The sequence below is a fragment of the Cavia porcellus genome, unplaced genomic scaffold, assembly GCF_034190915.1.
Source record: "Cavia porcellus strain 051 isolate PalLab524CR breed Dunkin Hartley unplaced genomic scaffold, mCavPor4.1 scaffold_61, whole genome shotgun sequence".
NCBI lineage: Eukaryota > Metazoa > Chordata > Mammalia > Rodentia > Caviidae > Cavia > Cavia porcellus.
The window spans coordinates 1,530,110-1,555,431 of record NW_026947544.1 but is presented as its reverse complement, the minus strand read 5'-3'; positions in this window follow the sequence as shown (position 1 = coordinate 1,555,431).

The following is a 25,322-nucleotide window of genomic DNA, read 5'->3' as shown; positions in this document are numbered from 1 at the left end:
CCAGTACAGAGCTGCGAGACAGGTGAGTTGGGGATAAGCCTGGGCTCTGGGTGGCGCGCACCTACAGGGCTTTTAGACTCCCCTCAGGCTCACGCGTAAGTGGCGGATTCCTTGGGCCTCACGCGGTGAGTAACATATTAAAAGATGGGAAACATGCTAGGTAGCAACACTAAGAGCGAGGGTGGTTGTGGAGAAAGCTCTCAAGAGCTTACAAAATTACGCAGGGTATTTGAGCAGGCCCAGTCGGGGAGCTCCCGAGAGGGGCCCGTCAAGGGGAACAAAGATGCTAAGGAGGAGGACGGGGCTCTAGCCTCGGAGTCGTCTGACTCCGAGGACGAGGGAAAGTTGAATGGCAAGGAGGCCAAAGAGACCAGCTGTCAGGAGCCTAAGTCGCTCGATAAGGAGTCGCAGGGTTCTTTCCCAGTAATTCAGGGTACCACAGAGCCATTTGTTGACTTTGTGGCCCGAATGCAAGATGCTGCCGATAAGATATTTTCTGATCTGGGAGTGGCTCGACCGCTGGTAAGGCAGCTGATTTTTGAGCAATGTACAAAGGAGTGCAAGGCAGCGATAGCTCCTCATAAGAACAAGGACCTCAACGCCTGGATTAGGATATGCAGAGAGATAGGGGGGCCGCTCTCCAACTCGGGAGTGGCTGCTCTCCTGGCCGCGGCTGTACAGCAGAGGGGACCTCGCGGGTTAGAAGGGGAATGTAAGGCTAAAGGGTGTTTTGCCTGCGGGGAGCCAGGACACATTAAACGTCATTGCCCAAACAATGCAGATGCTAGGCCTCGCCCTAGGAATGAAGAACCATATGTTTGTGGGCGATGCAAGAGGGGATCACACAAAGCTGAGGAGTGAAGGTCGGTCTTTGATGCTCAGGGCAACCGTATTTGTGGACGAGATGCTAGAGGGCCAAAAAACGGCCAGAGGGGGCCCCCTTCACAGGCGGGCCCCCACCCCAGAGACAGGACAGCTCAGGATGGCAGCCTTCAACAAGGGCCACCCCTGGGTCAGCAGGTGTGGACCTCAGTGTCGCCTCCAGACTTATATTAGTGCCTGATATGGGTGTTCGAGTGGTTGAAACCACCTTTAAGGGACCGTTACCCGAAAATTCCGTGGGTCTGGTGATCGGGAAATCCTCCACGGCCCTTCGGGGTCTCATAGTAGTCCCGGGGGTCATAGACTCAGACTACACAGGACACATTAAAATTATGGTTCAATCTCTTGTGGGTACTATGGTAATCAATAAAGGAGACAAGATAGCGCAGCTCTTGCTGCTCCCCAGTCTCCACAAGAGATTCCCCTCAAAGCAGAAAATTAGAGAAAGTCAAGGTTTCGGTTCCTCAGGGGAAGTCTTCGAGGGACTCCATATAATACTTGATAAAAGGCCCATGCTCTCACTTAAGGTCAATGGCAAGAATATAACAGGGCTCCTAGACACAGGAGCTGACCGTTCCATTATCTCCAAAAAGGATTGGCCTTCCAACTGGCCCACCAACACTGCAGATAACACGCTGCAGGGCCTGGGGATGGTGTCAGCTCCTCAGGTTAGTGCTTCAACCCTGCTCTGGTGCGATGAGGAGGGTCATCAGGGCCATTTCCAACCATTTGTGTTGCAGTTGCCAGTGTCTCTATGGGGAAGGGACATCCTCACTCAGATGGATGTCACGCTTACGTCAAACTGCTCCCCCCAGGCTAAGGATATACTCAGGAACCAGGGATATACCCCCGGCAAAGGCTTGGGCAATGCCCTACAGGGTCAGACATCCCCAATACCAGTAGAGAACAAAAAAGGTAGGCAAGGGCTGGGTTTTTCTTAGGGGCCGCTGAAGAAGCTCTCCTACCCACTTCGATCAAAATCACCTGGAGGTCAAATGATCCGGTTTGGGTACCTCAGTGGCCCCTGCCTAAGGAGAAGCTATTAGCCTTGTCAGAAATAGTCAGTACACAACTTAGATTAGGACACATTAAGCCATCAACCTCCCCATGGAACACCCCCATTTTTATAATTAAGAAAAAGTCTGGCAAATGGAGGCTGCTCCATGATCTAAGGGCGGTCAACGCGCAGATGCAGTCCCTGGGGGCGGTCCAGAGGGGGCTGCCAGCTCTCTCAGCCATCCCTCAGTCCTGGCCAGTTTATGTTATAGATCTTAGAGACTGTTTCTTCTCAATCCCCCTGCATCCAGAGGACACTCATAGGTTCGCCTTTACTTTACCCACCATTAACCAAGAAAGCCCTGATCTCAGATACGAGTGGATAACGCTGCCCCAAGGTATGGCCAACAGTCCCACTATGTGTCAGATTTACCTTGATTCCCTACTGGCCCCCCTACGGAAATCCTTTCCCAAGATAAGATGTGTGCATTACATGGACGACCTTTTGCTCAGCGGCAGGGACCCAGACATGCTAAATAATATGCTCGGCCAGTTGGTCGAGGCCCTGAGACAAGCTAATCTGCATGTTGCCCCCGACAAGATTCAGGGAGGAGAAATGGTGACCTACTTAGGCACGAAAATCTCCCCTATGCTAGTCTCTCCACAGAAGGTCACCATTAGGACGGATGGCGTTAGGACCCTAAATGACATGCAAAAGCTATTGGGAGACATTAATTGGATTAGGCCATATTTACATATACCAAATTCAGATCTCAAACCCCTGTTCGACCTTCTGAAGGGAGACCCAGATATAGCCTCCCACAGGAGGCTCACTCCTGAGGCAAGAGCTGCCTTACAGAGAGTGGAAAAAGCCTTAGGTGGGGCTACCTTACACAGAATTGAACCAGGGCGACCCTTTGATGTCTGTTTGCTACAGACTAGTCTACAGCCCACAGCGGTGATTTGGCAGAAAGGACCATTACTGTGGATACACCCTAAGGTCTCACCTGCAAAAGTCATAGAGCATTACCCGGAGGCAGTCGCTTCATTGGCCCTTGAAGCGCATGATAGAGCTGTCCAACATTTCGGCTCAGGACCACAAGCCATCCGAGTACCCTATACCGCCAGCCAGATCAAGACCCTGGCTGCCTGCATAGATACATGGGCCATTCTGAGATGTGTTTTCCATGGGGATATAAACAATCAATACCCTAAAGACCCTATCTTGTCATTTGTCACTCAGCACCCTATAATTTTTCCAAAGGTTACTGCCTCTGAGCCATTAGTCTCAGCAACTACAATATATACAGATGGCTCCAAGACTGGGATAGGCGCCTATGTGATCCTAGGCAAGCCCCCGGTTACCATACAATTTGAACCTGATCAGCCTCAGGTGGTAGAACTGCAGATCATTAAAATGATTCTTGAACAGTTCTCAGAAGCCATTAATATTGTCTCCGATTCTAGGTATGTGGTCAATGCTATGCAAGTGCTTGAGACTGCCGGTTTAATTAGATCCACTTCCACAGTGGCTGGGCTGTTCCTGTCTATCCAGACATTGCTTCAGAACAGACACCATAAGGTCTTCACCACCCACATAAGAGCACATACATCCCTGCCGGGGCCCATGGCACAGGGGAATGCGGCTGCTGATACTGCCACTCGCCCGTTATGGATTTTTACCTTACTAACACCAATCGAGCGAGCCCGTGCCTTCCATGATAAGTTTCATGTCAATGCCAGGACACTAGCAAACCATTTCCATGTTTCCAGAGCAGATGCACGAGATATCGTGCGACTATGTGACTCCTGTGCCACATACAAACCTGCCATACCGATGGGAGTAAACCCTCGAGGTTTGATCCCTGGTGATGTTTGGCAGATGGACATCACACATATACAGGAGTTTGGGACTCTTAAATATGTTCATGTTTCCACAGACACCTGTTCTCACGTTATATTCGCAACAGCAGAAACAGGCGAAAAAGTGTCTAATGTGATCAATCATTGCCTGGCGGCTTGGGCCGCATGGGGCAAACCAAAAATATTAAAGACTGATAATGGACCAGCCTATATAGGCAAAGCCTTCAATGAGTTCTGCAAAATGATGGAGGTTCAATTAAAACATGGTATCCCATACAATCCCCAAGGTCAAGGAATCATTGAGAGGGCTCATAGAAGCCTCAAAGAAATTTTATAAAAACAAAAAGGGGGAGTAGGCCAAGGCCTGGCCCCAAAGGCACGATTATCCATGGCACTATTCACACACAATTTTTTAAATTTAAATAATGATAATTGCTCCCCAGCCGTGGAGCACTGCAACCCTTCCCCCAACCATAAAGGGTGGGTGAAGTGGAAAGATGTCCTGACAGGACAATGGATGGGCCCGGATCCAGTGGTCAGCTGGAACCGAGGCGCGGTTTGTGTTTTCCCACAGGAATCGGGACGAGAACCACTGTGGGTACCGGAGAGACTGACACGGGCGACAAAGCCCTCGACTGAAGATCAGACCTGCCCTACCGGAGATCCATCACAGACCAACCAACAAGATGAATAGAAATAGCGGTAGCCCGAAATGGACAAGAAGATCCTCAGGCATATGCATGGCTCGCTCGCCTAGCCTACGACCGAGTCTAGGGGTGGTGAGCTTCCCACACTCCTCCTCTAAAAAATTATGACATAGCTGGGTAGGAGAGTCAATGACGGGTAAGAGCGTACTCCCCCGGTGCGACTCAACCTAAGCCAGGCCCTACCCCATCCTGCACGTAAGCCGCTGGACTGTTAGATGCTGCCCAGGTCTAAATTTCTCTCCGAGGGGATTTCTTTACGGAGAGGAAATGAGTGCAAGCTTGTGTGCATCCAGGTTCCGTCCAGTTTGTGCCTGGCCCTAGAAAAAGGACGAGGGCCTCAGGGCCTTGGCAGACCATGGGACGGCCGACCAGGGTCTAAGCCAAGGACCTACGGTGGGCCTACGCATAGGGCATAAGCCTCTGCACCCAGTCCAGGAAGGGCTACGATGCGCACATTCATAAAAAATAAAAAAGGGGGAGATGTTGGGAGCCGCAGCCCCGAGCCCGGTCACCTCACTTGGCGGACGTGAGGCCTGTAGTAAAGAGTAAAGCCTGAGGTAGATTACCCCTCCCATCGAGCACGTTAGTTTCCTGCTTACCGCGTAAGCAACCCGCTCAACAATATAGTCTGCCTGGCAACTGATGATGTTAGCCAATCAGCTTGCCTTGCTCACTTTAACATGATTGGACACTGTATCCGTATATATACTGGTGCCACCCCTGGGGGAGAAGAAGAAGCCCGGAAGTAGAAGCCTAGAAGGAGCCGCAGGGAGCGGACCAAAGGAGGCTTCGGCTGGGAGCGATCCCAGGGCAGGCTGTACGGAGAAGGAAAATAAAAGAAAAGTTTGTCCACTGCCAGACTTTGTCGTGTGTCCTTCCTGCCGGCCAGGAGCGACATCGACAGACAACCTTTTCTTTTATTTTCCTTCTCCGTACAGCCTGCCCTGGGATCGCTCCCAGCCGAAGCCTCCTTTGGTCCGCTCCCCGCGGCTCCTTCTGGGCTTCTATTTCCGGGCTTCTCCTTCCCCCCAGGGGTGGCACCAGTATATATACGGATACAGTGTCCAATCATGTTAAAGTGAGCAAGCCAAGCTGATTGGCTAACATCATCAGTTGCCAGGCAGACTATATTGTTGAGCGGGTTGCTTACGCGGTAAGCAGGAAACTAACGTGCTCGATGGGAGGGGTAATCTACCTCAGGCTTTGCTCTTTCCTACAGGCCTCACGTCCGCCAAGTGAGGCGACTGGGCTCGGGGCTGCGGCTCCCAACAACAAGGGACTCTTGTCTAAAACATGTAAAAGATTAAAAAAACTCAGATCCCTAAAATTCAAAGATCCAATCCAAAAATGGGCATCTGAGATGAATATGCAATTCTCAGATGAAGTAATACAAATGGCAAATAAATACATGAAAAAATTCTCATCATCATTGGTCATTAGAGAACCACACTGAATTTGCATCTCACTCCTGAAAGAGTGGCCAGGATCAAGAAAATGAACAACAAATGCTGGAGAGGCTGTCCCGGAAAAGGAACTCTCCTACACTCTTGGTGAGGGTGTAGGGTTAGGGTTACAACCTTTGTGGAGGTCAGTCTGGAGAATTCTCAAAAAGCTGGGATTGGAAGTCCCATTTTTTCCAGCTATTCCACTTCTAGACATATTCCCAGAAGAACTGAAAGCATCATACCACAGTGATATATGTGCACCTATGTTTATAGCAGCACAATTTGTAATCACCAGATCTTGGAAACAACCCAAGTGTCCATCAACTGAGGAATGGATAAAAAAGTTTTGGTATTTCTATACAATGGAGTATTACTCAGCTTTAAAGAAGGATCACATTGAGATATTTATCAATAAATGGGCGCAGCTTGAGACCATACTCATAAGTGAAATAAATCAATCTCGCATGTGTGAATACCAAATAGTTTCCCTAATTTAAGTAATGATTCAAATATATAAAAGTAGGTGATAATCATGATTCCCCATTATGTGGCCTTGAAGCCTTATAAGTTTTCACCTATTAATTGGAATGGCTTTATTCTGGACTGCTTGATATTATTGCCTATGATGAAATGAACAGCTATTTTGAAGAAAATAAGTCATCATAATAACTAGTACTGATTTACTGTCATCTTATTTTGAAGCCCCACCAAACTATGGCTCTTCTGTTTCCATTGGTTTTATCATGGTGAGTCTTGCTGGATTTTATTATGTGTGATAGTATAAACAAAATTGCTATAGGCAAAGATATAATATAGAAGCCATTATTAATTTTCTGTTGGTTGGTTCTAAAAACCCTCCAATGCTTTCATCCACTTGAATGGTTTTACACTGACTGACTTGATATGTTTGAAGCTATAGTATATGAAGTTATAATCAAATATTATTTTTTATGATTTTTTTAATTAAGAGGAAAAATCAAAAAAATTAGCAGGATATATTATAGTAACTTATTTGATTTCCTAATAACTTGATTTGAAGTCCTGTAATACTCCACTATTTTGTTTTGACTGATTAGACACTGTTCTTTTCTGTATGATAGTATCAAGTTTCAGGATATAGGCCATTACTTTGAAGGCAATAAGATTCACTATGATGCCCATTCTGTTTGACTATTGTCTTCTTTGGAAGTCTGTAGTGTTTACAAGGTTTAGGTTTTATTGGTCTTGTTCTCTACTGTTTTGTTCAACTTTATTATACCTTATGAGATAGACAGTTCTTTTTAAGGAAGCAAGAGGCATTATGGTAACCATTGTCAATGACCTTGTACTCTGTTTTTACATCATGTGCTATGTCTTCCCTTAGTTTTGACTGACAGCTTTGTTTTGTCATATTTGACTTTATTCTCTTCCAAAAAAAGTAATAAGAACTAAGGTGTAATAACACCCAAAATGTGTAAATTTTGTTGTAAAAAAGAGAGGGAAAAAAGTTCTCTAAATTATACAACTGCAAGTGTATTTAGGGGTGTTAAATAGATGACCATATTAATGTTTTTGGTTGGATCATTGAACACAACTGTTTTCAGTCTCACTGTTTGAATGTCCATTGTGTATGTTTTGATACTGTGACTTGAGCAACTATCTCTAAGATGATAATATGTAATCTATTAACTGGTGATTTCTTACTGTTTTTTTTTTGTAGCTCTGTATTAATTGTACCCATACACTGCTTTGTTTTGTTTTGTTTTTTCTTTTTTTCCTTTTAAATAAAGTAAAATAAAATAAATGCATCGTGACAGGTGCATTTGAACTCGTTAATGCAAAGTCATTTGCAAAGCTCTTGCCTATTTCCTTTCTGGCAGATTTATTTCCAATGTACCTACGGTTTAAAGCCCACTTTGATATCACTATCCCTAAGAAGTGTTCCCTAAACTCCATTCAGTTTCTGGCCTGAACATTGATAATCTGCATTTATATTTCTCACATCACAGGTTCCTTTGCTTGTGAAGACTGCTATGGTTTGAATGTTGTATTAGTAAGCTTTCCATTGCTATAACAAAACACCTGAGAAAACCAATTTAGGCAAAAAAGATGGACCCATGTTGGCTTTAGAAGAAGAGGAAGAGTGGGCTGGGGAGTAGCTCAGCCTTTATGGATGACTCAGTCTCAAGTATGCTGTTACAGGGACATAAAATAAACTGAGACACACTCCCTTAGGGCAGAACCAAAATCTCTTTATCTTTCCAGTCTGCTGAAACTTTCCTTTAAAAAAATTTCAACTGAAGGACATAAAATTTGTATATAATTACATGCATACTGGTGGATGGGTATATTTGGGTTCTCTGGGGAAACAGAAACAAAAGAAAATGTATATATAGTTATGCAAGAGGGTTTATTAGGTGGCGTCACAAGATCAGAAGCAGGAAATTTCACCATAGCCATCTGTCCACTGGTGAGTCAGAGGGTTCAGTTGCTGCTCAGCCCAAGAAGCAGAAAGCCACAAAGCAAAAGGGCTTAGCACACAGTCTCAGCTAAAGGAAAAGCTAAAAAAACTGGAGACCAGTATCCAAACACTATGGCGAAGATTGGAGCTCTTCAGGAAAGTGGGATACTTCCTTCTTCTTTCTTTCTTATGCCATCCAAGCTACAAGCCTATTGGCTGGTGCCACTCAAATCTGGGGTGGATCTTCCTTTCTCAATTTGCTGGCTTGAATATCAGTCATCCACAGATATGCCCAGAACCATGCTTTGCTCTGTGCTAGGCATTTCTTACCCTAGTCAGGTTGACATATCATATTGGTCAAAGCAGGCTTGCTAAAGATACACATTTATTTGCCCACTGACCCTTTAAAATGCAGAGAAATGCCCATAACCTTTTCTGTCTCTCTTAATCACTGTCCCTCAGGCAACCATCATGGATGTGTCCTACAGCTTACCAGCCTGTGCCTGTCTGATAGCTCTGCACCTTTTCCCTGGCTCTAGTTAGTACTTCTAGGATCCTGCTGGCTGCTCAGCTTCCCCTTTTATACTCCATCTGGGCTATGGAGATTAGGGTGGTGCCAAGCAATCTGTGGCTAATAATGCACTCTTAATCCCACCATCACATGCTTTAGAAGTGTTATAACTTGAGCCCCGGTATAAAATCCAAGGAGGCAAGAGACCGAAAATTTAGTGGCAAAGGCTTTATTTTTAGGCCTGGCGACCAGTCTCCGGGAGCCAATTTGGAGACTGTCCCCTAGAAGCTGAAGGGAGGACTTTAAAAAAGGGGCTGGAGGAAAAGGCGGGGGGAGAGAAACAAAGAAACCTGTAGAGCCATCAAACTTGTCGACCCGAGTCTGGAAACTGTATTGCTGTCCACTTAGCTCTGACAATCTAGGGAGTTTCTGGTGTTTTTTAAAAATTATTTTCATCCTGCAGACTGACATTATCTCAGAGTGGCACGTCTGCAGCAATATTTGGAGAAGAAAGTGGACAGTTAATTATCTCAGGACAGCTTGTCTTCGCTAGTGAGTGCGAAGGGGTCACAAGTTATGAGACGCTGGAACTTAAGTTTTACGAAGACCTGATATCTAACTTATTTGATACATACAGAACAAAAGGAAAGCACCGATTGGGGTTTGGGCCATAGTATTACCCGGTAATTTGTTTAAGCTAAGCAGTTCTTAAAATTGGGGCAGGCTCATTTTACAACAGATCATCACCGGGTCAGGGGGAGGTCACCAGAAACCCAAATTTTTTATGGCCTAGATAGATAGGTGAGGGGAGAGGGAGGCAATAAGGCACCATACAGAACAGAAAACGGCGGTAATGTGTCAAGGTCAGGGTAAAGGGTTAAACTCACACGCAAATCTCTCTGCACACAAGCAGGTTACTTTAAACAAATGTAAATTAATTGCCATTCTAGTTTTCCTTAGCTCTTTAGCGGAGAATAGAGGCTCCTAGCAGTGATTAACAACCCTTGTTAGCTTGTTTTAGCACAGCTTCTGTAGTTTGTAGAGAGCAACAATGGTTAACATATCAATTAGGTGAGATTTTTGCAATTCTTTACAGAGGAGAGTGTTGCTCAACAGATCAATTAGGTCCCTTAACATATCAGTTAGGGAAAAAGGATAAAACAAACACATTTAGTAAGCCCCTATATAGGTTTGCTATAATACACATATAACAAAGCTATTTTCTTAGGGTACAACATTCCCCACTGATTTTAGTCAGTGTGTCAAATCATTGACTCCTTAGCATCTGTTTATAACCTTGTATGTGTCTTTAAAATTATAAGCTTTTAAGAACTTTGACATAGTTTATCAACTTGTTTATAACACAAGGCCCAGTAGGAGGATTAACAAAGGTCTTGTAGCTGTCATTAAAGCTGTTAACCAAAAGGAGAAAGAAAACCAACATTTAAATTTACTCTGTTTTATCATATAAGTAACAATTTTTAAGTCAGACAGAGGCCTCTTAGGGGTCTCTACAAAAGAGGAGAACACAAAATTATCAGTTATATTAGACAATCTTAAGCTTTAAAGTGTCCTTGGAAGAAATGACAGTTTATTTATCCGCAGGCTAATGGTCTTTTGAAGGTGGGACCTGTCTGCAGTGGGAACGTTGAATCTAGGCAGGCTTTCAGCTACTTTGACAGTCCATTGCAGCTCAAGTGATTTATGGTGAGGTCGCTTGTCTAGGTGCCTAGGCTCTTTAGCTCGCAGTGGGCAGCAGCGAAATAACCAGTGGATGGAAGTCAGAGCTGGCTGAAAAGTCTGGGGGAGACTTAATAAGATCTTGATTAGTTAAATCAGCTAATTTTTAGAAACCTTTAATGATAAGAGGAAGATCTCTTATATAAAACCTCAAAAGAGGAAATATCTGCAACATAGGGGATGCATCACGCACACAAAGGGGCAGAAGGAAAAGAGACTTACCCAGTTTTCGCCAGTTTTTAAGGCCATTAGTAATTATAGTCTTTAAAATTTAACTTATCTTTTTACCTCTCCTGAACTCTGAGGCTGGTAAGCCCAATCGAGTTTTTAATTGATCTGTAAAGCTTAGGTTAATTTGAGTTATTAGGCTATAAAAGCCAGGCCATTGTCAGACCCCATGGATAAAAAGGGAGACCAAATCAGGGAAACTGCTATCAGAGCTGACTCAGACTAAGTAGAAAACGCTTTTACTCATCTAATGAAAGTATCAACCATTATAACATTTATATCCTTGAAGTTTTAGGCTTTTTATTTTTGTAAAATCTATTTTTTAGTGTTTTTAGGCATAGTCTCACGATAACCAGTGGTTTCTATTTGTTGCAGTACTTTTAGATTTACCAATTGGCACTGAGGGCATCTGAAGCTCACAGACTGGGCTAGCTTGATATTAGCCCCCAGGAATCTCTCGGAAGTTGAGCTGCCAGATGTTGGTCTTTTTAAGTGTAAATGGGCTCTGACAAAGAAAATAGGTGGGATCAGCAGTAATGTCAAGCTTATCTCAATCCCCACTGATTTTGGGGCTTTCTGGCTATCTTTTGGAAGGTGGCATTTGTCAAATTATTTTTTCCTATAACAAGATCATCTTCTGCCCAATGGCTTATATAGCAGATAGTAGCCATTCTCTTTGGCATCTAGATGGCAGCCAACAAGTCCAAATTTGGGGAGCAATTTAATCTTTTGACTCTAGAAGACAATAAACCCCATTTTTGATAAAGACAACTTGAGGCCTCAGTGTGGGCAATGGGTTTAGCCCACTATGCTGATGTCTCTGGCTCTAAGATTTGTTCCCATAGAACCTGAGATTTTGTGTAACGGCAGCTCCCAAGACCTGCTTACCTTGATAGACATAGCTGCTTCCATCAGAGAAGTAGGATGGAACTCTAGATAATGGCTTATCCACTAGATAAGGTCGAAGTCCCGTGAGGTGATCAATGACCTCAGTACAATTGTAGTGAGGCAACGAGGGGTCATCCTCAGGCAGCAAAGTAGCCAGAGTTTGAAGCCGCTGTTTCCAGAAATAGTGCCTGATAATGTATGGCTCAGGAATTAGACATCCGCAGTCTGATGGGGCCTTGATGAGAGTCTCCAGGGAACAGGAAGAAACAAGAGTTTGTGTCCAAAAGTTAATTTTTAAGCTTTCTTTATGAGGGGGCCACTGAGGAAATCACCATAGACAGGGTGGTCATCTGGTTGTTACAGAATCAAGTGTCTTGGAAAGGTAGACAACAGACCTCTGCCAGGGTCCCAAACTCTGGATCAGTCCTGTGGCTCCTAGAAATTTTGCACTTGTCTTTTAGTCACAGGGACTGGAATCTGTTAGATGGCTCACAACAACCAGTGCAGTCTTTCTTTGTGTAGACTGGTTTTGACAAGGTCGGGGGGACTCGCATCAGAGCAGTTACTTTCTCGGCTGGCCCCTCTGATGTGATTGCTACTCTTTGAGAGGCCTGATCTGCCAAATTGTTTCCTCAGGTGAATAGCAGCAATCTGCCGACAGCCAGACTGTTGCCAGCAAATCTAGGATCTGTGGAGCCACCCCCCCTTTTTTTAAATCTTTGCCCTGGCCGAGGTTAAGAGACCTCGCTCTTAATAGATGGCTCCATGTACATGTATAGTAGCAAAAGCATATCTACTATCTGTATAGATGTTTACCCTCTTTTTCGTGGCTAGTTTTAGTACCTCAGTCAAAGCAATGAGCTCCACCTTTTGGACAGAGATGCCAGGCTCTAACCGCTTAACCCAGAGTACCTCCTTTTGGTGGTCACTGTTGCCCCGGCCACTCATCTGCCTCTGCCGTTTTGGATGAAGCTGCTTCCATCTGTGAAATTTCTCAGGTCGTTGTCAGGCATAAGGGTGGCTGGGTTTAAAACTGAAGAAGTCTTGAAAACTATCAATTCTGGGTCTAGGAGCAGGGCCTAATAGTGTGAGATTTTAGCACTCACATTTTCAGGAGGGGTTTTGATAAGAGTCTCTAAACTGTGGGAGGTCACTACAGAAATCTTCTGTCCAAAAGTGAGGTTTTTTTTTTTTTTTTTTTTTGGCCTTTTTTAAGTAGCATTGCCACAGCGGCCAGAATTTTAGGCATGGAGGCCACCCTCTTGTTACTGGATTGAGCCTTTTGGAAAGATAGGCTATAGGCCTCTTTCAAGAGCCAATGTCCTGGGTTAGGACTCCTTTGGCAATGCCCCTGAGTTCATCTACGAACAAGGTGAATGGCTTGGTAACATCAGGGAGTCCCAGGGCTGGGGCCTCTGTCAAGGCCCACTTGAGCTGCCGCAAGGTCCAGTTTACATTTATCAGTCCAGTTTAGTGAGTTTTTTTCTTTAAGGGAGCCCTACAGGGGGTGAGCTGTTTCAGTAAAATTTAGAATCTACAGCCTGGAGTATCTGACAGCTCCCAGAAATTCGCGCACCTGTTTCTTAGTTTCTGGGAATGGGATCTGCAATATAGCCTGGACACTTTTTTTAGACAAAATCTTTTTTTTTTTTTTTTTTTTTTTTTTTTTTGCAATTTGTAGTCCAGATGAGTCACAGCCTGACAGCACAATTGTGCCCTTTTAGTCGAGACTTTATAGCCTAATTGCCCCAAAGTCCTTAACAGTTTTTTAGTTGTCTCTTGACAAGCTTACAAGCTTTTGTGGGGGTCGAGGCTATTAACAAGTCATCCATGTGCTGGAGGAGCACTATCTCAGGGTGTTTTTTTTTAAATTTTAAAAGATCTCTTGTTAATGTCTCATCAAAAAGAGTGGGAGAGTTCTTGTAACCCTGAGGCAAATGTGTCCGGGTCAGCTGTTTTTTTACCCCCGTATCTGGGTCAGTCCATTCAAAGGCAAAAAGGAGTTGACTCACCAGAGTAAGTGGCAAAGTGAAGAAAGCATCTGTCAGGTTCAGAACAGAGTACCAGGTGTTCTCAGGATTTGGCACTGTTGGGTATAGACTCAGAACTCATGTATTAACTCTCCGAGATCCTGTACAGAGCGATAGTTATTTGTCCCTGGCTTCAGTGACTAGAAGCAAGGGCATGTTCCAGGGAGAGACACAAGGAATGAGAATATCATTGTCTCTTAGCCTCTGCATGTGGACTTTAAATCCCTTTCTGGGCCTGCAGGCTTATCGGGCATTGTCACAAGCAGAAGGGGCATGCTTGGGGTAAGAGCTCCATCAGAAGGGGGACTTGGCTGACTGCTAGCCCTGGAGGATTGTCTTCTGCCCAGACTTCTGGAATCTCCTGATTCCATTTGCCCAACAGTTTTAACTCTAAGTCAGTTGTGAGGACTCAGGTACGCTGGACAAATTTCCCAGTAGACGGTAATTTTTTTAGTTTTAAAAGACCTTTTGTGCTCTCTCTATCAACTGGCTGAGGGGCATTTTTTTTTTAAACTCTCAAACCTTTGTAATCTTTTTTTTAACATGTGGGGCCGACTGAGTTGCAAAGAGACCAACTGGCAATACTAGGGAAACCTCCTTACCTCTGGATGTCCAATCGGCTTGGGACAAAAGGACAACATGGTTTTGGCATTCCATATCAGAGAGCAGGCTTTATCTGGATGGCACACCACCTTATGTCGCAGGTTACCACACTACCTTTTGTCCCAGGGTGCCACCTGGCAGGCCATCATTTTACTGAAATTACATACTTAACAAAAAGAAGCTTTTTCATAGGTAACAAAATTGTGCCATATAATCTCCCAGAGGTCCACAGCACATGTGAAAACTTGTATCTTATCTCTATTATCATCTATAATCTCATATTAATGGAAACACTTTGCAGCAAAGGTTTAGAATCTTATAAATAAATCTATCAAAACTGATCCAATACTGTCAAACTTTGAACACATTTACTTCTTGTCAAACCTGTTGTCTTTAGTACTATAAACCAAGACAAAATTTATATCATCTCGAGCTTTTTATAACTCATAATATACCTCTAAGTTTTATCTTTTTTTTACATTTTGGCACAGCAGACATTTTACTTGAAGACAAACCACTTTCTTTGTCCCTCCTTTTTACTATCACCAGTCAATTATCTTTTTTTTCGCTTTTCAGACAACATTAAAACTCTCAACAAAACCCTTGAAGTTACCTTCTAGTAGTCTAAAACATATTTAATTAATTTTATGTCTTTTTACCACATTAAAATGCTGGGTTTTTTTAAAGCTATAACCTTTTAACTGGCTCAATTACAGTATGACCTGGTTTTTACTTGGTAAAGTTGATATGATTCTTAAAAACCATAAATATACACATATATGTGCACATATATTTACTTTTTAACCAGAAAGAAAAATACTCCTTTTAAAAGGCATGCCAAGGTTGCAAGCAATCAGTTGAAGACTTACATATTAAACAAGGTGCCACAACATTAAAGACACAAACAAAGGGTGCTTTTTGCACAGTTTGGTGAGCTAAAGGAAATAATTTTTCTTATTATGAAGCTTGAATCTAATAAGCCATATGGATCCTGCAACAGAAATGGGCAACAAGCCCCTAAGTTAGTAACAAATCCAAACAGGCAAACAATTTTAAAGAACAAAAACACTGCACATCAATATCTAAATCCCTTTGTCCATTCTGGGCTCGTAGAAGGGGTTCCTAGGAGAGAATGTTCTGTTAGATTTAGGGTAACCAAAAGGAGAACAATTAGAACAAATGGACAAACAAACAGACATACAAGACGAGATAAGCTGCAGCAAAAATGGCCTTTGCCCAAAAATTAGTCAAATTTTGGGATCTGGAGGAATTAACAAATTAACCAACAGAGTGGTTCCTCACCCGGTGCAGAGTCACAAATGGCAAAAACCAATTGACTCTGTCCTCAGGAGGTTTCACTTCCCAAATTAAGGGCGTCCCCTTCCAAACGGAGCTGTTCCCCACCCGGGGCAGAGTCACAAATGGACAGAATTTGTCCTACAAACCAACTGACTCTGTCCTCGGGTGGTTCCCGCTCCCAAATTGAGGGCGTCCCCTCAAAATTATAAATTGACCGCGGCCCAAACAAATCCTCCAGAGCACTTACTTTCAAATGTTCAGAAATGAGTCTGGGGTCTTGCTTCCATCCAGGGCGAGCCCCCAAATGTTATAACTTGAGCCCCGGTATAAAATCCAAGGAGGCAAGAGACCGAAAATTTAGTGGCAAAGGCTTTATTTTCAGGCCTGGCGACCAGTCTCCGGGAGCCAATTTGGAGACTGTCCCCTAGAAGCTGAAGGGAGGACTTTAAAAAAGGGGCTGGAGGAAAAGGCGGGGGGAGAGAAACAAAGAAACCTGTAGAGCCATCAAACTTGTCGACCCGAGTCTGGAAACTGTATTGCTGTCCACTTAGCTCTGACAATCTAGGGAGTTTCTGGTGTTTTTTAAAAATTATTTTCATCCTGCAGACTGACATTATCTCAGAGTGGCACGTCTGCAGCAATATTTGGAGAAGAAAGTGGACAGTTAATTATCTCAGGACAGCTTGTCTTCGCTAGTGAGTGCGAAGGGGTCACAAGTTATGAGACGCTGGAACTTAAGTTTTACGAAGACCTGATATCTAACTTATTTGATACATACAGAACAAAAGGAAAGCACCGATTGGGGTTTGGGCCATAGTATTACCCGGTAATTTGTTTAAGCTAAGCAGTTCTTAAAATTGGGGCAGGCTCATTTTACAACAGATCATCACCGGGTCAGGGGGAGGTCACCAGAAACCCAAATTTTTTATGGCCTAGATAGATAGGTGAGGGGAGAGGGAGGCAATAAGGCACCATACAGAACAGAAAACGGCGGTAATGTGTCAAGGTCAGGGTAAAGGGTTAAACTCACACGCAAATCTCTCTGCACACAAGCAGGTTACTTTAAACAAATATAAATTAATTGCCATTCTAGTTTTCCTTAGCTCTTTAGCGGAGAATAGAGGCTCCTAGCAGTGATTAACAACCCTTGTTAGCTTGTTTTAGCACAGCTTCTGTAGTTTGTAGAGAGCAACAATGGTTAACATATCAATTAGGTGAGATTTTTACAATTCTTTACAGAGGAGAGTGTTGCTCAACAGATCAATTAGGTCCCTTGACATATCAGTTAGAAAAAAAGGATAAAACAAACACATTTAGTAAGCCCCTATATAGGTTTGCTATAATACACATATAACAAAGCTATTTTCTTAGGGTACAACAGAAGCAGCCACCTCTGAAAAAGCCCCATCCGTCACCTTGCTAGGCTTTGGAGGGGGGACACAGAGACACAAGACATAGCATCACTAAGTTGTTTGTTTGATGGAACAATCATTGATTTTATTGGACTGAATCAGAGACCAAAAAAAAAAAAATCCAGCCAAACAACAACAAAACAAAATAAAACCCCAAAACCAGCAGTGCCTCAAGAACAACATCTCTTGACTCACATTTTTGGCTTGGTTTGGTTTGGTTTTCTGGTACTGGTGACTGAAACCAGAGCCATTACCCTGAGCTACAGTGCCTAGATCTTTTTATTTTGGCCATCCTCCTACTTCAGCCTCCCAGAGTGCTAGTATGACAAGTGTGTGCCAACATATTCTGTCATCTTTAATTCATCTTTATGCTCCATCCCAGAGCCTATGCTAAACCCCTGCACATGGGAGGAACCTGTAAATGTTGTTTCAATGAATTGAAAGACACTAAGGGGGTTCAAGGGCGATCTGTGAACAGTTACACTAAACTTGTTTTTCTTGGAGGATTATTATAACATGGCAGGCATGGCACAGACTTTAAGAGAAAGAAGAGGCTTATTTTGGAGCTTTTTTGGGCTGTGGAAGCCACAGGGGAAGGCACTGAGCCTCTAGGAGTGGCACTGTGAGTGTGAAGGAGCAGGCATCTTGGCAGCCTCCAGAGTGAGGATGCATTGGGAGCCTGGTCCTTTAACAGACAAATGCAGTTAACGATCCTTTAACTGCCTCTTTATAGGCTTCCCCAGGGCATGTGGAAACTCCACATTTGTGCATTTAAAAAAATGATAAGGAACAAGGTAGCAGGGGAGTTTGGATTGAAAGGGGATTTTTTTTCTGCCATGAGTCTTTCTGGAGCATGGCACTGCAAAGTGACATTGGTTATCATCTCCCCAGAGCTGACTCAGTGTCCCTGTGGGTCTCCCTTCATTCTGCTCTTGAATCCTGTGCATTTGTTCTATATAGATGCTCATCCAGTGACTCATTAGCCAGTAACTTCATGGGCCCAGGACTAGAGGACCACAGACTGCCCTTGCATTGCACTTGGGAGGATGAACAGGAGGTCTGCCATAGTTCAAGGCCAGCCTGGTTTATGTAGTTAAAGCCAGCCTGAACCTCAATACATACTGAAACCCTGTCTCAAAAAACCAAAACCCAAACTACCACCACACATAAGAGCTCCTGGATGGAAAATTCAGGGCATCTACTTTGGTGTCAGATCTGGGGCTTAACCCATGCATCCTAATGGGACCAAGGAGAAACCTGAATAAAAAGCCCTAGATGTAACTGGCATCACCTGCCCTTGTTACTCACTTTTAGTTGACTTTAACAATCATCAGTTTGAGCCTAACTGTAATCCCAATACTCTAGGAGGCTGAAGCAGGAGAATTTCAAGTTCAGGTTCAGCCTGGGTTACTTAGTGACTTAGCAAGGTTCTGTCTCAAAATAAAAAGTAAAACAAAAAGTGGGGGCTGCATGCCTGCTACTCATAAAACAAAAGCAAAACCATACCCATTTAGAAGTCCAGACCCCATCGTGGACCCGTGGTCTGACGGGAACTGCTGAGGAAGCTGGGCTCCTGAGCAGGCTGCTGGCTGCCACCTTCCCCATCTCCAAGGCCTTGCCCTGCTCCCTGTCACATAAACCCTGTTCCCCCTCCAGCCAGGATCAAGTTAGCTCTATCATCCTGCGTTTTCATTTCAGTCATCTTCCTTCTTTCTCTTTTCATAGAAAGAAACATTTACTGTGCAGAATATAGGCACTGCTTTCCGTAGCTTTGTCCTCATCTCTATCCATCAATGGCTGTCAGTAGGGGCTCCTCACCTGGGATCCAGGGGTGTCTGTTCTGGGTAGCACCTCAGCCTCAGTTGTCACCAGTTCTCTCTCCAGGGGTGTAACCATCAGAGATGTCTGTGGGGAGCACTGTCTCTTGTATGGAAATTATAAAGCAAAGCTGGTTCCCAGTTCTGGGCCACATCCAGCAGAGTCATGAGGCCCTGCTTGGTGTCCCAGGGTAAGGAGGGCAGGAAGGACAGCGTGCAAGAGAGACAGTCCAGGTGGCTGTTGTGGCACAGCTGCTCTATCCCATTAACCCACTAACCCTTCTACTTGGTGAGAGATAACTACATACATCAGGAAATAAAAGCAGGGTCTTTGCATTTCTGAGTCACCTGGCTATGTATGACCCAAGTTTGTCCCCTAACCATACAAGCATTAACTGTGTGGTCTGCTGATTGTATTACTATGCTATTTTGAACCCTTATTTGTTATTGCTCCATCTGAATTACCACACAACCCTGACTCAGGGCCACACACATGCCTTAGGTCAAAGGTCCAGTGGGCCTCCTTCTCCACTCTTCCTCCCAAATGTGGGCTGGGATAGCACTTCTTATCTAAGCCTTGGGTCCTGGCAGGATTTGGGTCTAGAATGTCCTCCCACCCCATCCAATCCTGGGGTGATGTAGTTGACTTGCAGTAAACCGGTGATACCCACTTGGAGTGAGTCACTGGGGTCTCTACCTTCCTGGATCCCACTGTGTTCTCTGCTTCCTTGCCAACATGAATTGAGCAGATTTCCTCCACCAGACCCTTCCATCAAGCCCTTCCTGCCTCACAGTCAGCTGAGTATGGATTTAATCTTCTATATCCTATGGATTTAATCTTCTATATCCTTGAGCCAGAATTGCTCCTCCTTCAAACTGCAGGAGCTGGGTGTGAGTGTCCAGTGATAGGAAAGCAACTGACACAGGGTCTTTCCCCAGCTTGTGCAAGATCAAGTTGCAATGAGTGTTTGGTTAGTGTTGGTGGAGTGATGTTAGATAGAAATAAATTCACTCACTCCATAAATACTCATTATCAATTTTTAAAAAGCTTTATTTAAAAAGGAAAGGGAAAAAACACAGAAAAAGGGTACAAGTAATACAGAATTTCAAGAAAATTAACAGTAAGAAATCACTTAATAGATTACATATTGTCATCTTATAGTTGTTCAAGTTACAAAATTGAAGCATACAAAATGGACATTCAAACAGTGAGACTGCAAACAATTCTGTTCAGTGATCCAACAAAACTCAGTAATATGGTTATCTATCTTATACACTTAAATATACATGTAGTTATGTCCTTTCTTTTCCTCTCTTTTGTACAATAACTTTTACACATTTTCTGTTTTTTTTTACTCCCACAGTTCTCATTACTTTTTTTGAAGAGAATAAAATCAAATGTGACATAACAAAACAGAGTCAGTCAAATCAAAAGGATGGACATAGTACATGATGTAAAAATAGAATACAAGGTGATCTTGCTATCTTAAAAAGAATTGTCTGTATCATCAGGTATAATAAAATTGAACAAAATGGTACAGAACAAAACCAATAAAACTGAAACATTGGAGACATTACAGGACTTCAAAAGAAGATAATAGTCAAACCAGAATGGGCATCATAGTGAATCTTATTATCTGCAAATACCCTATACTCTCAAACTTGATACCAGCAAGCAAAACAGACTAGAGTAAAATCAGTCAAAACAAGAAGGTGAAAGCAATAAAAGGCTTCAAATTAAGTTAACAGGAAGTCAAAGTGGTTACTATAATCGATCTGCTATTTTTAAGATTTATTTTTTCCCATAATTAAAAAATGAAAATAAAAAATATTGAGATAAAAGAGGACATAACAACACAACAGCACAGGTCAGAACATAAAAGTTTAAGCAACATAAAGTTTCACCACAAGATATCTGGACATAACAGTAGTTACCATAGTGCCTCTTTCCTTGGAATATTTGAGTATAACTTTGTATAATATAACATCAAACATATCAAGACGATGTAAAACCATTCAAGAGAATGAGAGTATTACAGGGTATTTAGAACAAACTAACAGAAACTGAACAATGGCTTCTATATTATCTCCTTGTCTATAAAAGTTTTTGTTTGTCTATCACATATAATAAAATCCAATAAGATACAACATGATAAGACCGATGTAGACAGATGAACAAAAGCTTGATGGGACTTCGAAACAAGATGATGTTAAATCAGCACTAGCTATTATGATGTCTTGTTTTCTTCAAAATAGCTGTTCATACCATCACAGACAATAAAATCAAACAGCCGTGAATAAAACCATTCCAATTAATGAATGAAAACATTGTAAGGCTTCAAAGCAATATAATGGGGAATCATGATTATCACATACTTTTATGTATTTATATCATTTTTTTTACTAGGGAACTATTCAGTATTTACACATATGGATTTGATTTATTTCACTTATGAGTATGGTCTCAAGCTGCACCCATTTATTTATAAATATCTCAATGTGATATAAATATCTCAATGTGATAAACAACTTGGGTTGTTTCCAAGATCTGTAATAGCGATTACAAATTGTACTGCTATAAATGTTTGACGTGCAGAAACTTTTTAATAGGAGGTGATCCCAGTTATTAAAGAGACTGTCATTATTCTAGTGAATGTGTTTGGCCAATTTATCAAAGATAAGGTGGTTGAGTTTGTTTGTAGTTGTGGTTGTATCTTCTAATCTATTCCATTGATCTTCAGCTCTGTTTTGATTTCAGTACCATGTTGATTTTACTATGATTGCTTTGTAGTATAACTTCAAGTCAGGAATTGTGATGCATCCTGCCTTGCCTTTGTTGCTTAAAACTGTCTTTGCTATTCTAGGTTTCTTTTCTCTCCAGATGAATTTTAGGAGTTATTTCTCTAGATCTATGAGGTATGTTGATGGTATTTTTATTAGGATTGCATTGAATCTGTATAACAGTTTTGGAAGAATGGCCATACACAATATTTATTCTTCCTATCCATAAGCAAGGGATGTCTTTCTCAGATCCTCTTCAATTTCTTTTTGCAGTGTATTACAATTTTCCTTGTAAAAGTCTTTCACTTCCGTGAAAATAATTCCTAAGTATTTCATTTTTTTGGTTGCTAGTGTAAATGGTGTGGCTTCTATTATTTCTCTTTCTGTGATCTTGTTGTTAGTATATAGGAATGCTGCTTTGAATCCATTAGGTTATAACTGTTATATGTTGGCTTATTGTTGACATGTTATCTTTATGCTGTTGCATCTTTTTCTTTCTGTTCTGTTTAATTGTCTGCTTTACTTAGTGGCTTTCTCCCAAGTGTGTCTAAACTGTCTTTCAGTATTCTTTGCAGGTTTGGCTTGGTGATCCTGAACTTCTTCAGCTGTTCTTTGTCATGGAAATATCTTATTAGTTCTCCATCCATTTTGAAGGACAGTTTTTCAGGTTACATCAGTCTAGGTTGGAAATCATTTTCCTTTAGGATCTGAAATACTTCCCTCCATGCTCTTCTTGACTTTATTGTTTGTGCTGAGAAGTCTGCTGTGATTCTGATAGGTTTTCTTTTATAGGTGATCTGTCTTTTCTCTCTGACAGATTTTAATATTCTATTCTTATGTTGGATTTCTGGGATGGTCATTACGTATTTTTGTAATTTTATTTTGGTTATGGCTATTTGGAAGTCTATATGCTTCGCTGATCATGATATCAGTTTCCAATCTCATGGTTGTGAAATTTTCAGCTATTACTTCTCTAAATATCCTCTTGACATTCTTTACATTGTCCCCCACTTTTTCGTTTATCCTTATCAATCTTATGTTGTTTTTCTTTGCATCATCTTGTAGTTCTTGAATTATTATTACCTGATTTCTTGTTATTTTTAAAAGATTTTTCACTGCTTCTGCGGGTGGTTAAACCAGCAAGAACACCAAAGGCCACATTTGGGTTCTCCCCCATTTGACATTTTTGAATACTTCTATAAACACCTGATTATTTTTGGAGGAGAATAATCTCCCCTTATATTTTCTCAACAGAATGAATCATCCTTTATTTTCTTGGAGAATAGCTATTTATCTGCCTACCTGTATCTATTCTGTCCTCTTATCTACCTACCTATGTCTATCTTATCCCCTTATCTACTTTATCTATATCTATCCTATACTCTTCTTATGAAATGCTGTGTTATTGTAGAACTTTTTTTTTTTGAGACAGAATCTTGCTATGCAGTTCAGGTTGTCCTTGAACTCACTGCAGTCCTCCTGCCTCAGCCTCCTGAAAGCTGGAATTACAGGGATATGACACTATTCCCTGGTATCATTTTTAGAATCATTGATACAACATTTATTCATTAATTTTTTTACATGTGTACTGATACATGACATACTAAGTATCTTCTATAAAATGCCCAGGACTGGAAGCATTTTGGATTTCAGATTTTTTTGAATATTTTTGTACATATCATGAACTCTCAGTTTTGTCACAACTTGTTCTCAAGATAATGAATCCAGTTTTGCCCCACTCCCTCATGATGGGCATTTGTTCCTTCCAAGGAGAAGTCCCTAACCCCTGCCTAGAGTCATCTTCTAAACATGCAAAACCTCTCAAGATTTTTACTTTGGGGACCCAATCTTCTACACATGGATATTTTGAGGAACAAATTGCATTCAAGCCTTCAGTATAAATTACACACTTAAGTATTTTGGGGTGATAGGGGTCAGTAATTTAATCTCAAAAGATTCAGAAAAAAAGTGCTGCTGTTGTACCTGTAACATTTCAGTGAGTTTACCCTTGTCTCAGAACTTACAAATCCAAGGTTTGAAGTGTAGCTTGGTGATAGATATGTGCTTACTTTGCATGAGGCCCTATGGTCAAGTAAACATAAATAAACATATATAAAAGAAAAACAAATTCATACCAAGAAATTTAAAATGTATAATTAAAACATAGGGAAATGATTCTTTGAGTAGAATCATTGGAAATACTCCTGTAATTTAAGGGATGCTCACCAGAAAGTGACAGTAATGGGACAGGTGGTTGCTAAGATGGGCCACATTTGGGTTCTCCCCCATTTGACATTTTTGCCTTGCCCCAGCATTCTGGACAATTTGGATGTGTACAAGATATTTCTGTACTTATCTGTTAAGCTGAGGGTTTCTGGGTGGATGAGGTTGCAGCCATCAGAACCCATCTACAGTCTAGAGAGGATACAGGATGTGCGTGCACAGTAATATGACAGCATCAGGCATCCACACAGTGGTTGAATGGTAACTGTCTCAAAAGATGTGTTTGCATCCAATTCCCTGGCATTTTTACCTTCTTTTTTTATTGTTGTCTTTTTAAGATAGGGTCTTATTATCCTGTTCAGGCTGGCCTTGGACTCATTTTGTAGACCACTTTGTGTTCTCAGACTTGCAATGATAATCTGCTTGCCTCAGCCTCCCGAGTGCTGGGATTACAGGAGTGTGCCACCATGCCCAGCTTATGTTTTACCTTCTTTGAAAAATAAAAAAAAAATCTTTACAGAAATAGTTAAGAATTTTTTTTTGTACCAGGAATTGATCTTAAGACCTTGTGCTTGCCAGGCAAGCACTTGTGCTGCTGAGCTATTTCCCTGGTCCTGGGATTTTGATATGAAAAGGTTTCCTGGGTTATCTGGTGGGCTCTAGATCTAAGAGACACACATCGATCAGGGGGCTCTGTGAAGGTGGAACAGAAAGTGATATAGCTACAAGTCAAGGGATAACTACCAGAGGCTGAGCAGGATAAGGGACAGATTCTCCCCTGGACTCTGCATTTTGGAGTTCCAGCCTCTAGAAATGTGAATCAGTTCCTGTTGTGGTAAACCACCCTGTTTATGATCATTTGTGACAGTGGCCACCAGAAATTATTATATCAAGTAAGAGCAAAATAACAACACTTTAAGTTCTGAAAGAAAAGAGATCAGTTAGAGCTGGAGTGGAAGTTCTCAGCCATGGGTTGGTGAGAAGTCAGAAGTGGTCTGGTCACCAACGTTGGAGGAAGCAACCTGAGAATTGAAATGTGGAGAAATGTGGCAATTCATGTGCACCTGTGGGGGCAGTCATGTTTGGTTTCTGCTATAGGTTGGATATGGAAAGTCCCCCAAGGGCTTAAGTCCCCAGCAGTGGTATGCTGGGGGATGGAGGAACCTTTAGGAGGTAGGGCTTAATGGGAGAAAGTGACATGACCGAGGGGCATGCCCTCAAAGGGAATATGGCAGCCTCAACCTGGCCACCATGACTTCATGCTTTGCTCCTCCACATGCTGCCCACCATGATGTTTCTGCCCCACCACATGCCTAAAGCAATGAAGCCAGGTGACCATGGACTGCAGTCTATGAAACCATGAGCCAAACTAAACGTTATCTCCTTTCAGCTGTTTAATTCAGGCATTTTCTCATGGTAACACATGACTCACACTCGTGGCTTGGGCAGTTAAAGTG